The sequence below is a fragment of the Mirounga angustirostris genome, unplaced genomic scaffold (assembly GCF_029215605.1).
Source record: "Mirounga angustirostris isolate CCGP_5_RB_7025 unplaced genomic scaffold, mMirAng1.0.hap1 SCAF_12, whole genome shotgun sequence".
NCBI lineage: Eukaryota > Metazoa > Chordata > Mammalia > Carnivora > Phocidae > Mirounga > Mirounga angustirostris.
In genome coordinates this window covers 70,527,359-70,543,635 of record NW_026991720.1, presented here as the reverse complement: position 1 = coordinate 70,543,635, position 16,277 = coordinate 70,527,359, and the positions used below count along the sequence as shown (strand labels likewise).

At 40.6% G+C, this 16,277-nt stretch overlaps 1 protein-coding gene and 1 pseudogene across 5 annotated transcripts in view; both read right to left on the bottom strand.

Moving 5' to 3' along the window:
- CDK6 (cyclin dependent kinase 6) overlaps nt 1-16,277 on the bottom strand; it is a 240,900-nt gene that overhangs the window by 175,427 nt on the left and 49,196 nt on the right. The window lies entirely within an intron of this gene.
- The window catches only part of LOC135362114 (ubiquitin-like modifier-activating enzyme 5), a 60,554-nt pseudogene continuing 45,734 nt past the window's right edge, over nt 1,458-16,277 (bottom strand). Inside the window, exon 3 of the transcript XR_010406538.1 lies at nt 1,458-16,277. This exon is cut by the window's right edge and continues 27,228 nt beyond it. The product of XR_010406538.1 is annotated as a ubiquitin-like modifier-activating enzyme 5 (transcript).

The window sequence follows — 16,277 nt, the reverse complement described above, 5'->3', positions numbered from 1 at the left end:
TACCTTTAACTGATACAGAGTAACAGACTTTATAATTAAGTTTGGATGGGTGAATCTAAGGTCTTCCATACAATTCCATGACTAAGTCAAAATTCAAGTTTTAAAATAAGTGAAGCCTTCAGTAGGCAAAAGCATTTTCAAGCCCAAGGACAAATTCTTCTTTACTTTCAGCCACACACAGGACGCTATCCAGCACATGAGATGCTCACCACATGTTTGAATAATTAAACAAACCACCTGTAAACAAGCTGTAAGTAATTTGACAAGAATGTAATATAAATACTAAGAAAAGGCTAATAAAATGCTATTCTTAGTCTTTTCTTTCATTTTTAAAAACCAAATAAACACTCTTTCTTTCTCTTCAAAGAAACTAACTACAAATGTGCATATAACCCGTCACTGAAATGCAGGGTTGACTCTCAATTATGTACTTTGTATTATTACCTCTGTTGAATTTTTAATGCCGAGCTGGTTAACCAGGCCACCCCACTGCATTTCTGGGCTAAATGGGGCCCCACAACATTTGGTACTTCTCTGTGAATTTAAACTAAGCTTTAACATAAGCTAAAGAACACTGTAATTAAGTTAAATCTGGTGGGATGGACACCGCCACCAACCACACACACTTCACAGCCAGATCCACGCCACTTTTTAATTATGGGCAGGTTGGGATGAGTTCTACAACTCCACCAAAATCAGTTAAGATCGACTGAATTTCTTCTCACGTTTATTCACTTCTAAATATTCCAATTTCTAAGTTTTAAAGATTTTATTATTTATTTGAGAGAGAGCGAGAGTGTGTGCACACACGCACGCACGCCTGTGAGCAGGGGGAGAGGGGCAGAGGGGGAGGGGGAGGGAGAGAGAGAGAATCTGAAGCAGAGTTGAGCCCGACTGGGGTGGATCCCAGGACCATGAGATGATGACCGGAGCTGAAACCAACAGTCGGACGCCCAACTGACTAAGCCACCCAGGTGCCCCTGATTTCTAAGTTTTATTTAAAAAACATTTTTTTTAAAGATTTTATTTATTTATTTGAGAGAGAGAGCACGAGAGCAAGGTGAGGGGCAGAGGGAGAAGCAGGCTTCCCGCTGAGCAGGGAGCCCGATGCGGGGCTCGATCCTGGGACTCTGGGATCATGACCTGAGCCGAAGGCAGATGCTTAACCAACTAAGCCATCCAGGTGCCCTGATTTCTAAGTTTTAATCATCTACTTCTGAACTTGATTTTTTTCAAATTCCAAAGTCTTCTGATGTCACTAATGTGACTTATTCTGGAAAACTATTCTAATAAAGTAAAAACTCCTAATAAATTTATTAAAGATAAATCATCGTATGAGTGCCATACTATGACAATGATGATCACTATCATGCATGAATTCGACACCTGGGAAGTTTATCAAAACAACTTCAGTTTGGTAGAATGAACCCATTTATTAATGGGCTCCTTTGAACCCTCTTCTTTCCATTATAAAACCTACATACTTCGCCAGCTTCACTTTTTTTCTTCCTTTTGAAGAAGAAAAAGGAGTTCCACAATCACCAAGCTTCTTTGTATAGGTTACTTCTATTTTTGTAATAAAATAAAACAGCAATGAATCAAAAATGACATGCACTAAATTCAAACACAAACATGGGAACTGCACCACTACAGGAGTGCTTCTTAAATATTACTTTTAAAATGTTTTCCATTATAATTAATACATTTCCTTCATGAAAAAAAATACATTTTTTTTTTTTTTACCACTGCCTCAGGTCAGCACTGATTTTAGTAACTCTAGTTCTTCCTGCACTTATAGTTTGTAATATATGACATTTTAGTAATTTCCAAAAGAAAAAAAAATTTGACGGGGACGTAACTGGAGAATAAAATGATCATAAAACACTGCTGAACCAAAAAGCCTGCTTCCAAACCGTTGTTAGTTACCTAACTGTCGTGGCAGTATGCTCTGTTGCTTCATTTTACTGAAACCATGCTTTCAAACACTGTTTGTATGACACAATTCAAGAATAACATCTAACCCACCCAAGTTATTTTCCTCAAAGTTATAACATTCTCTTCAAAATATGAAGACTCACCGATGGTACCTGAAGCAACCGGACTCCACACACGAAATGGGCAAAGGTGAGCCCATGAAGCCACTGCCAATTGCTCTAAATCATAAGCCATGGAGAAAAGGCACTCATTTTAATTGGCAATTTTTTAAAGATTTTATTTATTTGAGAGAGAGAGAGCGCGCGCGAGCGCACACATGAGCACGGGGAGGGACGAGGGGAGGGACAAGCAGACTCCCCGCTGAGCAGGGAGCCTGATGCAGGACTCGATCCCAGGACCCTGGGATTACGACCTGAGCCAAAGGCAGACGCTTAACCAACTGAGCCACCCAGGCGCCACTAATTGGCAATTTTTAAAATGTGGAATTTTAAAGAGATATGTGTGACCGTGCATAGCATACAACATCCCTGTATAAATTTTAATGTATATAATTATTTTATTTTTCAAGGTTACAAAAAGAATGGCATTAGGTAGAAGTGGCTCATGCTGGTTCAAGGAGATAATTCTTTTTATTTTTTAAGGTGCTATTATTTTGGGGGTGGACTTTCTCAAATCAGATTTTAGAACTTTATTTTACAAGTGAAGATCGCAGTTTTCATTTTGTGCCAACATTTCTTCCCCACAGATACAATGTAGACATTCATATCTTCAAAGCAAAAAATCATCAAAATAGAAGATTAGCACAGCATAGTCACATCCTACTGATAATGGTTATACATGCATGTTTTTTTTTTTAAACAGTTTATTTATTTATTTATTTATTTGAGACAGAGAGAATGAGAGAGCCAGAGAGCACATGAGAGGGGGGAGGGTCAGAGGGAGAAGCAGGCTCCCCGCCGAGCAGGGAGCCCGATGCGGGACTCGATCCCAGGACCCCAGGATCATGACCTGAGTCGAAGGCAGTCGCCTAACCAACTGAGCCACCCAGGCGCCCCATACATGCATGTTTTTTATTGGTCTCCAAACCATTGGGAGTTTATTTAACCAAGGCTCTCTAAGCTTTTATTATTTGTGTGCAACTCCAGAGAAAACCAGTTTATCAATTATAATGTAGTGCTCGTATCAGGGTAAATGACACTCTTCCAGTGAATAAATACATGTCAGTCATTGCACAGGTAATTTAGGTCTCTTTTATGCCCCCAGTACAGGAAACTATCAAATTATCTAGAGAATCAAATTTAAATGAAATATCCAAAAGGTAGCTCATATGATGGTATAATCTAGATGATCTTAGCCTAAATTTATTCCTGTTAGCCAAGTTAATAGTAGTAGTATTCTTGTAGAGAGTGATTCTAAACACAGTGAGTAGATGTCTGCTAGCTCTCACCCTATATTTGAGAACCACATACTACTTTATTGTCCATGCCTCAGGTAACAGACCACAAAGGCTTACTGGAAAGAAAAGAAATATGGCATCAAATTGGTCATTTCTTCGCACCCCTCCCAAAAGGCCAAAACAGTTCAGTGGCTAAGTTTTCAAGTTTTCTTAACTAGAAAGTTTTAGGGGAATTACTGATTTAGTTGAAGGGAGAAAGCAACGAGTAACACAGTATTTTCGAAGAGTGTTAACAATTTTGCGAAGATTATTATCAGTTAATGTTGCCCTAAGCTTTGCCAGTTTTTAAATGATTTTTTTTTTAATTGCAAGGAAATAGGCTTAAACTCAGGAAATAAAATATAGGTCAGTCTATTATCTACATATTCTTCATCTTGGCCATGATGTCTTCCAAGCTTTCACCAGAATCTTCCACAGTTACACCTCAGGTATAGAACCTTCTTGCTTTTCGGGAATTGTTTATGGCAGGGTCATTCCTTCAGGTAAGTCAGGAACTGGACCTGAAGAATTCTGCAGTTCCTCCTCTGAAACCTCAGATACCAACTCAATACCCCATCCCTTATCTTCACATATTATCTCCTCTTCTTCTTCTTGAACAACCTCTTGTCCTTGTAGTCTTCCTGCTGCTTCCTGCAATTTCTGTCAACACACTGAGGATTTGGCTTCACGGTCCCAGCAGGAAAAAAATCCTGCACTGCATTATATCCAAGGTAAAAACTCACAGTACCAAAGTTTAACAGAAACTTTATACACATTTTGTACCAAGCTCCTAGCAACCATGCCGACAGTGGTAGGAAGACTGGGGGCACACATACCGTCTCATTTAGGAGTCTTCTCATCAGTATTTGCAGCACTTTGGTGGCGCACGTGCAAAACAAGCAGACCCTCCAGGAATTATGAGCTGTATATGCCCTGAAACTGCATTTTCACTGACCCCAGACGCCAGCCACGTTTGCCCAAGTTCATTACAGGCTGTGTTTATTGTCACCCGAGGTTCAAAACCGTCCGCACAGCTAAGAACTAGGTTAAGGGGTTTTCCCTCTTCTCATCCACCATTACTTACTCTCATCCATGAAATGCTGAAAGTCTTCTACTGTGGTTATATTGCAGTTACATACTTCCTAAAGAGCATCTGGGTTAATGTTCCTCAAAGCATATTCTGCTGCTTGAACTTTACTTAATCCTGCTTGATTGGAAGGATAGGCTGGAAGAAAGGTCTATTCATATGTGCCAGTTCCTCCTTGTCGTGGTCAAAGAGTAGCAACGTAGCAAGGCCACGTCAGCAGGCACGCTACCGACTCCGCCGACCCCACTATGGCTACAGCAAAGGTACAGATTTCCTCCTCGCAGTCGCTTCCGATGCCCACTCGGTTCAGTGCCATCAGGCGCCTGCAGGGGTTGGAGTCCACGGCCGCCGGGCCCAGCTTCTTGATGGGAAGGACGCCCACAGCCCACCGGCTTCTCTCCCGGGCCGGTTTCCACTCCAGCTCCTCTGCCCACTGCTGCGGCCGCTCCCTCCCCAGACTCGGCCGTGGCTGGGACCCTGGCCGCCGCTCTCCCAGCCCTGAACGCTGGGGAAGTGCTCCCAGATCCCTGCCACTCCCGCGGGCCTCCCACCCTACTGCCTCCGGTGCCCTGCAGCCATCACTCCCCTCCGAACAAACCCTCTTACAGCCTCCTCGCTGTAAGTCATCAGTGTCTGGAGCCGGCAGCCTGCGGGGCTGCCTTTCCGGCCACTTAGGATGCTGCAAATGCAGCGTATTACTTTCTCCTTAGAAATTCACAAGTGACATGAAGGGAAGGAGAGGTCCTGGAAGGACCTTCTTTGGCTCCAATGCCGATGGTCAACATCTTACAGAGCCAGGACTCCACTGAAGACATTTTGGGAAATGCTGCTCCACGCTAAAATACAAAATTCAGTCTTGTTTAGTGAACATTATCACTGTAAAGAAAAAAAAAAGTTATGCTAGTTTATATAGTCTACACTATCTTATGTGTAGGAAATGCATTTTGAGTCAACAATTATAAATACAGGTATTCCCCAGTCTTCGAAAGTTCACGCCACTGCCCTTTTACAAAAGTCCTACATTAGTACAGCTGTTCTCACTAACTGAAGAAATCTCAAAGAGGATTTGTGCTTTTAGGAAAAAGGGAGAAAAGTGAAAATAGCATTCAATACTTGTTTTTTTTTTTTTTTTTTTAAGATTTTATTTATTTGACAGAGAGAGACACAGCGAGAGAGGGAGCACAAGCAGGGGGAGTGGGAGAGGGAGGAGCAGGCTTCCCGCAGAGCAGGGAGCCCGATGTGGGACTCGATCCCAGGACCCTGGGATCATGACCCGAGCCGAAGGCAGATGCTAACGACTGAGCCACCCAGGTGCCCCTCAATATTTGTTTTGTAGTGAGCCTTTGCAGAGGCAGCACGCATCCCAAACAGTGAAGGGGGCACCCCCAAGCTCCTCCTCACAATGATACTCAGCCTCTGGGCATTAAGCCGCCTTAGCTTTGGAGGCTCTCGGTGAGCATCTGTGCTTTACCTCGATTTATTTTGTGCACCCGTTAGCAAGATGTGTCCTAAGGTATCAGAAAAGCCTAGGAGAGGTTACTTTTTGGGTCTGGGAACACTCAAAAAATTTTCCACATAAATTAATGGTAACTGCTTCTTCACTTTACACCATTTCAGCCTACAAAAGGTTTCCCAGGAACATTCTACTTTCAAATAGCAGGAAAGGCCTGTATTCATCTGAGGAATTTTAGAACATAATATTTATGATGCTTTTCTGTCTACAATGACTCCCTCTGGAATTACCCCAAATCAAATAAATAATAGTCAATGTGGTGGGCAATAAAGAGAACATAGATGTTTAATATAACAAATAAGTCTCACATAAAGCAACTGAGCTAAACAAGAACTGAAATCCCTGGTATTTGGCAGGAGGTTAACAATCTGTAATATATTTATATAAATCAATGAGGAATGTGGCCAGGCTGCCTATAACCCCTACACTTGCAAAACGAAAGAGCCAGACAGGTCTGAACATTTGAAAATAAACACTGGAAAATAACTTCAACTGTATGATTCCTTGTGTTGACCAACATCCTAAGACTTTCTAAAACTTTTTTTTTTTTTTTTTTTTTTGCTATTCAGTAAACTGACAAAAACACCATTTCAATGATTGCATGACTATAGTTCCATAAGAGAAATATATTCATACTGTGTTGAATATGAACAAAATATCTCAGAGGACGTTTGGAGGAAATCAAAGCTACCATTCGATACGTATCCATTAGAGCCTAGCTTAATGTGATCCAAGTGAATGTTCAGAAAGGGGAAATGAAAAGTGGTTCTCAGCATTCACTAAGTCTATGAATCCAGTTTAGCTATGCAAAAGGCAATCCAAAAAAGCCAGATAGGTCATTACCATTTCACAATTAAGTCAGCCAAGCCGCTAACTATCCCATAAAGTTCTCTCCCTGTCTCTATAGTCCTGACCCCTCAGCTGCGGGGCAGAGAGCAAAGCACAGGGTCCAGCACAGCCCTCAGCTTTCCAGCTGTCCTAGTGATGTCATTATCTCATAACAAAATTTCTCCGTGAATTAACTCTGTATCCTACCCATTGTAATTCTTAATGACTGCTTCCTGTTCATGTTTTCCATTTAACTTGCTATTCTGGATCTACTGCATAGGCAAGTTGCCTTTGTCTAATGGATGGGATTACATCCAATAGGTTTGGGATTTCCAAAGATTACAATTTACAAAGGTCTCCCAAACAACATGCTTTGTAAACACAAGCCCCGCCTTTCTGTTGTGGTTATAAGAAAAGGGAAATCTGCATTATTTGCTGTGATTAAACTTTGACCTGTCACAGGAAGTTCTATGAGGATTTTTTTTCCTGTCACTTTTTTTTCATACCCTTGAATGTTTGGGACATCAAATAGTTCAAGAGCTGAGAGAAGTCTGGCACGGCTGCCTAAGGGCGCTAAATAAAATTTTATTTGAACTACGGCCAGTCTTTGGAATTGAGAAGAATTCTTTTTTATCTCTCTTTCTCTATATAGTCCACGAAGCACATTCTGGGCGTGTAGCTTGCATGTACCCGAGGTTATGTTCACGCATACTGGATACTGGCCAGGGTGTTCTCCATTTGCTCATTAAATATGGACTGTGTGTGCACTTGTTCTAAACCAACACTGAATGGTGTAACTCCAGAGGTATTTGCCACCAACAATAATGAAAATGCTGCTAGAAGGAACTTGCCATTTCTGCAGCGTCCATAAACATTTATGAGTACCTACCATGTGCAGGAGTGGTACTAAGTCTTGGAGATTCCAAAAGATGTAAGATGGGTATGGTCTTTAAGAGCTTTACTATCCAGTTAGGGGAGAGAAGACTGATATATCAAACTGTAAGTAATGGTGTATGGCTGTGCATTAATTCCAAATAAATTCTATACACAGAACATGAAACTACATATCACATCAAAGTACATTCATTCTACACCCTAATATTCAGTAGACATGTGTGATGTCTGCCTTTCCAACACCTATTACCTCCTCTATAAACCATATCTTCATATTTTGTTGACGAACCACTCCTACTCAGGCAATATGGTTTTGGGGGCATGAGCGCAGCATAGCATGTAACCTGCTCTGGACTGAGTAACACTGACTGATTTAGGGATGGACAGGACCATGTGACTCAGTCCCAGGACTTTTACTAGAACTTCTGGGAGAGTAGAGATCGCTCTCTTTATTCTGGGATTACCAAACCGGCAACAGAGAAGCCTGCAGCTGCCGATGGCTGTCTTTGCCACCACTTTAGTGAGCACGCCATGGAATGCAGCCAATGGGGAAGAGAGCCAGAGCAGAGAAACGATACAGGCGAGAGATTCTGGAGACACTGGTAAGCACCGGCCCCACTTGTGCCAACATAACCTGGGATTTATTAGTTACATCAGCCAGTAACGTCACTTTTGTGCTTACCCAGTTTGGGCTGGGCTTTTATTACTCACACACAAAAAATAATCCTAGGACATTTATACATATCTTGAAATGGTTAAATGATTCTGAAACAGCAATATCTGACCTCAAATATGTCTTATATATTAGACACAATGAATTAAGGTCAAGCATATAAATAGTAGTAGTTTCCTCTAGGTGACTGCACCAGACCTGACTTGCTGGGAGACAATTTCCCTTTAAATGGTCCCTCCAGGAGCATGACCCCTGGGCAAGAGTAATTGACAGCCCCAGAGCAGACGAATTCATCTCTCCCAAGGAGTCCTATTTGAGGTTCCTGGTCTGACTGCAGAAACGTTTTGTGGAGAAAAAGCGGAGAAAGGCAGAAGAAGACACACAGATGAGTTCACAGCAAACAGGAATATGTAACCTAGAACAGGAAGGGACTCAGTGGGGTAAGAGGAAGTGAGGAGGCAAGGAGAAGTATTTAAAAATAACACAAGGATACAGAGTTTAATTTAAGGGCTGAATCCCAATGCTCGGAGATATGTTCTCCTAGAATCCTGAATTAAGCAACCTCATTACCTACTGCTGAAAAGGGGACAATGCCCAGGGAAGCTGACCCTTGGGCAATGCAGAGTTTAGGGGTGCTGACCCCCCTGCAGTCAAAAATCCATGTGTAACTTCTGATTCCCCCAAAACTTAACTTCTAATAGGCTACTGTTGACTGGAGGCATTACTGAGAACACAGTCGATTAACACGTATTTTGTGTGTTATATGTACTACATACTGAATTGTTAAAATAGAGCTGGTGTTCGCTTCCGCAGCACATATACTAAAATTGGCCCCCATGCAAGGATGACACGCAAATTAGTGAAATGTTCCACATTTAAAAAAATAATAAAGTAGACCAAAGAAAATGTTATTAGGAAAATAGTAAGGAAAGAGAAAATACAGTTACAGTACTGTATTAATAGGGAAAAATCTGCATATACGTGGATGCATGCATTCGAACCTGTGTTATCCAAGGGTCAAGTGAAATGTCAGATTGCAACTCTAAAGCAGGGAAATCTGTTCGTGCTGCTAAAGTTTAAGGCTACCATCATCTGACAAGGGAATGCAAAGTCAACATCCTTTATTTACTAAATCACTTGATTCTTTATAGCCTTAAAGAGAGTGTTCATAAGAAAATTAAGTGGTTCATCTTCTTCTAGTTCATCTTTAGAGTTTCTACTAATCTGGTTTCAGCTTCTATCTATATAGAGGTGGCAATCTGGACCTATGAGCTAATAATATCTTTGCATCCATTAACCAAAAAATGTTTTACAAGTTAAGTGGGAATCCCCCAAATTGGGCAAGTTTACAAGATATGGCTCGCACGACAGTAAATATTTAAAACAGAGCAAACAGTAAAACTCCTATATATGGAAACACACTGCTACCGTATGATGGCATATGGTACAAAATTGGTATACTATTAGCGAGGCCCCAAATAAGCTCTGTGGAAGTCCTAATGGGAATATGGCGTACCTGTAGACTACTCTGCTCATATTCAAGACAAATTCCTGAAATGGACATTAAGCAACAGAATTCAAACTTTTTCTTTTTTTTTTAAAAGATTTTACTTATTTGACAGAGATAGAGACAGCACAAGTAGGCAGAGAGGCAGGTAGAGGGAGAGGGAGAAGCAGATGCGGGACTGGATCCCAGGACCCCGGGATCATGACCCAAGCTGAAGGCAGACGCTTAACCCACTGAGCTACCCAGGCGCCCCCAGAATTCAAACTGCTTTCATAGTCCTCCAGCAAACACTAGAGGCACTCTTCTGTTATCAAACAGTTCTTTAAACTGCTAATGCATTTTGTCTGAATGAAAGAGAGAAGAATGAGGTAGTAGCATCACTCCGTTATGCTAACTCTATGCTATTACGGGAAAAAGGAAACACTACTTCAGAGCTCAAACAAATAAGGAAATCATAAAAATGTATTTGTTCTCTTATAGGGCAGAGGACGGTGGCAGAGGCAAAATATTCAACAAGTGTATTCTAAGTCACCATGCAAATCACTACCCACCCAAAGTCAAGAGATAAAAAACACAGGTAGCTAGACAATGCTGAGTCGATATTTTTGCTGAGTCCAGTTCCAACACGCATTAGTTCAGAAAGCACGTGAAGTCAGCTCTACAAAAAAGAAGAAACCTGCAAATTGAAAAAATTAGGGACTTTTCCATATGGATTAGAATAGACACCATTCGGCAACCCCAGGGACAGCGCAGGAGTGAGATACTAACTACTCTTTTACCTGTTGAGGTCTCCACCGAGACTCAATCACTATACACAACAGTCAGCTTCCATCAGCCACTTGACAAACACAGATAAGCTGGTCAAAACAAAGGCCTGACAAGAGTGAAAGGATTAAGAGACCCCAAACCTGTGGCATCTGGTGTGAAGGTGGGGTTCAGGGGCTCTAAGTCCTAAACCCTACTGGCAGGTCAGAGGCTACCGATTAGCAAACTAAAGACAACCTTAAACTGGAAATGCCTCTGCATACTTCCGTTTATCCTGTTCTTTTAGTTCTCCATGCACCTGGCGTAACCATCTAACACACAGCAGGTATTCAATAAACGTTTTGCTGAATGAATTAAACTTTTCAGAATTGTAACTCAGGGAAAAGTCAGCAGCAAAGGAAAAGAGAGGATCTTCGGAGAGGTCGTTAGGAAAGAAAGCATGGCACCCTGAGTAAGTCAAATCTTGTAATTGACGTTAAGTGAGGACACACACTCCTAAGTTGCACTTATTAACTAACACTGTTTGCTCCCTATCCACTCACTACTTCCACATACTTGGACTTTTTTAGTCCTCACAACTCTATGAGATGGTGCTCACTTTATGAATAAAGAAACAGATGTACGTAAACAACACTGCAGCCTCATTCACACTAGCTAAAAAAGTAGTCACAACCCAAGTGTTCATCAATGGATGCATGGATAAACAGAATGCACTATATCCATACAACGGAGTATCATTTGATTAAAAAAGGGAATGAAGTAGAGAGACATGGTATGACGTAGATAAATCTTGAAAAGATTACACCAAGTGAAAAGAACCAGTAAGGAAAGGCCATATATTGCACGATTTCTTTTACATGGAAGGTCCAGAGTAGGCAGGTCCATAGAGACAGAAAGTGGATTAGTCGTTGCCTAGGGCTGGAGGTGCTGGGGCAGGGAGAGGAATAGAATATGACCATTAATGGGTACCGGGATATTTTCAGGGTGATAAAATGGTCTAAAATTAGATCATGGTGATGGTTGGGCAGCTCAGTAAATAGACCAAAAACCACTGAACTGTTTACACAGATAAATTTGATGGTATGTAAAGTGTATCTCAATAATGCTGTTTAGAAACAAAAGGAGGAAAGAAAGAGCCAGAGAGAGGTTTAGTACTTTGCCTAAAGCACAGGAGGGTAAGTGGTGGAGATAGGATCTGAAGTCAGGCTGTCTGGTTCCAGAGTCGGATTTCCTAACCATTGTGCAATCCTACCTCTGCAGCATTTGGGTCAGAGACCTCTCTATGGCAGAGGAGACACACTGGCTGACAGGATCCCCAAATGCCTTTGGTAAACTTGGATATAGCAGTATATGCTTTCCAGGCTGGACTGAAAACAATAAATGTTCAGAAAATTCACAGGAAAAATAAAGTTAAAGACTTGATCCTCCAGGCCCTCTTACATCCTTCCCTTAACTAGTTAGAAAAATAACCCACTTTAGTTCACCCAATAGAGGTAGAAAAAGATAGTCTCATCTCAAAAATACAAGAGTTAAATGGTATTTTTGAAAGTAAAGTCAACAGTTCTGGCTTGAGTCAGAAGGAGTGCTGGATTCTGGAAAACTTTCAACATTCAGTTCTGTCTCCATTTCTGACCTGTAAAAGCCCCGTTCTCCAGCTTTGGGCCTCTCTTGAGGAAAAACGACGAATCAGCCAAAACGAGGCAGCTGTCTGTGCTGAAGGCTGTCTGCTGGGTCTTAGAAGAAAACTAACCAAACTTTACCTACACCGTAAGCCAAAAATCTTTCATAATCACATCCTTCTGAGGTGAGTAAATTTAGCCTAGCACTAATTCAGTCAGGTACTTAGGATTAGGTTCTTATCTAATAAAACAACCATTGAAGTTAGTTCCTTTTAAGGAAACATAAATGACTATCAACATATGAGAAAATGTTAAAACTATAGTAATAACTTAATGAAACAAATGAAAACATCAGCAATATACTATTTAAGCCCTTCAAACTGGGTAAGGAATTTTTAAATGGTAAAATGGCATAGCGTCTGTGAGGGTTTGTGAAATGGACCCACATCACTGTGGGAGTACAAATCGGTAAAAACAACAACAAAAAAACCCACCAACCAACCAACCAAACAAAAACCTTCTGGAGAGTAATCTGGCAAGATAGGTAGGTAGATACATAAATAGATACACAGATTATGTGGCCTTTAAAAAGATGATTCAGATTCATATTTACTGAACATGGAAAGGTGTTCATAATCTATTATTAAAAGAAAATGAACGTTTCAGAAAAATATGTACAGTTTGATTCTGCATATATAAACAAAATGGTAGAAAGATAAATCAAGATGCTAACAGTGGTTATCTCTCAGTGATGAGATTACTGAGCTGTGTTTCCTGTTATTTGCCTATCTAGACTTTCTACAATGAGAGCATATCAATTTTTAATAATAAAAAAATCGCCATTTTAAAAACAAGAGTTATAAAAGCTTCTTTTCTCATTTAAGTCTTCTTTCTTCCATCACTCATATACTTTTCTTCACTCTGCTCCTCTGAGTTACTGAGAAAATCCTGATCCTCAATCCTGAAATGGCAAGTTTTTAAAATTAAATGTTAACAACTTAACTTCTTAAATTGGTTCTAGGAGAAAAAAAATACTATGTATGCATTATTGTCTCACTGAAGGGATGAGATTTTAATCTTTCTCCCATATGGAGCAACCCCATAAAAAAGCATGTAGGAAAAATAAAACTACTTTTCTGATGCTTGGCTAATTGTTAGGTCAAAAGTAACAGAATTAACATGAAATAAAAGAGAAACAGTGACAGCTCACAAATTCTTTAAACTGCTCTAAGGTTTTTATCAGACAAGCCAGAGAAAAATCCTGCATGGTAGAATTATGGAATTTTGAAAGTATGGGGCACTTCAGAGATTATCTGGTTCTGTACAATCGTTTTACAGATAAAGAAGCATAGGCCAAGAGAATGCAGATGGGCAAAGCAACTGAAGGAGTAAGAAAACTGGGTCTCATGGCTAAGAATTCAGCGCCCTTTCTAATATAACAAGGTATAAGCAACCAAAATGATAAAAGCATTTTTTAAAAGTCATAAAAATTAACATCTAACATCTTACATTCTATTTTATTTTTTTAAGACGTATTTATTTATTAGAGAGCTAGAGGGAGAAGGGGGGAGAGAGAATCCTCAAAGAGACTCCCCACTGAGCAGAGAGAGGATGCGGGGCTTGATCCCAGGACCCTGAGATCATGACCTGTGCCACAATCAAGAGTTGGCTCCCCAACCACCTGAGCCACCCAGGCGCCTCTAACATCTTACATTTTAAAATTAGATCTATTCAAGCAAAATTTCCAGGAACAACTACTGTGTTAAGAACTGAAAAAAAAAGGGGCACCTAGGTGGCTCAGTCGGTGAAGTGTCTGCCTTTGGCTCAGGTCATGATCCCAGGGTCCTGGGATTGAGCCCCCCATCGGACTCCCTGCCCAGTCGGGAGCCTTCTTCTCCCTCTCCCTCTGCCCCTCCCCTTGGCTTGTGTTTTCTCAATCTCTCTCTCTCTCACTCTATCTCAAATAAATAAATAAAATATTTTAAAAAAAAGAACTGAAAAAAATCTATAAATATATTTTAAGGACACCATCAGGAAACCATATTAAAAGATAAGAAAATAGAACATAGTTGGAAAAGTTAAAAAAGAACTGATAAGCTCTATCAACTGCCAAACTTAGGCATCTGGAATTAGGTTGTTTTGTTCAGATGTAAAAATGTGTAATATTAAGTTATGATTTAGTATGCCTCCATACAAATTTTATTTTAGAGTTTAATCTTTGTTCTAGGAATATTTCATATAATAAGGTAAATATTTCATGGCATTGAGAGCAATGAAAAACTAAAGGAGAAGAATTTGTAAATGTAGCTCCAACTATATGTCCCCCAAGGAAGAATGTTTCTTTTGCAAAGAACCATAGGAACAACTCATACTGGGACTCTATCAGGCAATTATCCATGAAAGTGAGAATTTTGATATCTGATTCTTACCCATTGTAAGCCCTCAAACAATTTTTAAAAATTAAAGTTTTTTTTTTGTTTTTTTTTGTTTTTTTTGCGAGAGAGAGAATGAGAGAGAGCACAAGAGGGAGGAGGGTCAGAGGGAGAAGCAGACTCCCTGCCGAGCAGGGAGCCTGATGCGGGATTCGATCCCGGGACTCCAGGATCATGACCTGAGCCGAAGGCAGTCACTTAACCAACTGAGCCACCCAGGCACCCAAAAAATTAAAGTTTTTAATGGAATTCTCTGTAGCATGCATTGAACATTTTCTTGACTTTTTAAGCGCAATATACTGATTGTCTTCTACCGATGGATAATTCGCAGTCATTGTTATTACAAAACTACAATCGTTTAATTTGGCTGCATTATTACAATCCTTTATTTGAGTGCTTTCTAGGCACATTAACGTGAGGCCAGGAGATCCACACTGAGACACATTATAAATCAAACTGTCAAAAAGCAAAAAAAGAATCTGGAAAGCAGCAAGTATAAGCTACTCACCACCTAACGTTGTTTAATAGCCAACACCTCATCAGAACCATAGAAGATAGGGGCGCCTGGGAGGCTCAGTCAGTTAAGCGTCTGCCTTCGGCTCAGGTCATGATCCTGGGGTCCTGGGATCGAGCCCCGCGGCGGGCTCCCTGCTCAGCAGGGAGCCTGCTTCTCCCTCTGCCTGCTGCTTCCCCTGCTTGTGCACTCTTGCTCTCCACACCCCCCTTCAACCCCCCCCCCCGGCCAAATTAATAAATAAATTAGAGGGAAAGAAAAAAGAACCACGGAAGACAGAAGGCAGTGGATGACACATTTAAAGTGCTGAGAGAAAAACCGTTAACCAAGAATTCTATATCCAGAGAAACTACCCTTCAAAAAAAACGAAGGCGAAATTAAGACGTGCTCCGATAAACAAAAGCTGAGGGAGTCTGTTGCCAGGAGACCCGCCCTCGAAGAAGTGCTACAGGGAGATGAACCATGAGAGACGATGGACTCTGAAAAACAAACTGAGGGTTCTAGAGGGGAGGGGGGTGGGGGGATGGGTTAGCCTGGTGGTGGGTATTGAGGAGGGCACATTCTGCATGGAGCACTGGGTGTTATATGCAAACAATGAATCATGGAACACCACATCAAAAACTGATGATGTATGGTGATGAACATAACATAAGAAAAAAAAAAAGAAATGCTACAGGGAGGTCTTCAGATTGAAATGAAAGGACAGGAGAGAGTAACTCAAAGCCACGTGAAGAAAGAAAGAACATTGACAAAGGTAACTAACTACATAGGTAAAAATTTAAAAAGCCAGTATTATTGTAGTTTGGTTTTGGAACTCTTTTTTTCCTAATACGATTAAAAAGACAAATGCATATGATGGTAAGTACCAATCTATGGTAATGGTCCTACAATGTGTAAAGATGAAATGTGTGACAATAATAGCATAAAAGGGGATGGACGGAGCTGTATAGGAAAAAAGGTTTTTATACACCATAGAAGCTAAGTTGTATTGTTTAAAACTAAAATGTTTTAAGTTTAAGATGTTAACTATAATCTCCAATGTAATCACTAAGAAAAATTCTTTGTTTTGAAACCA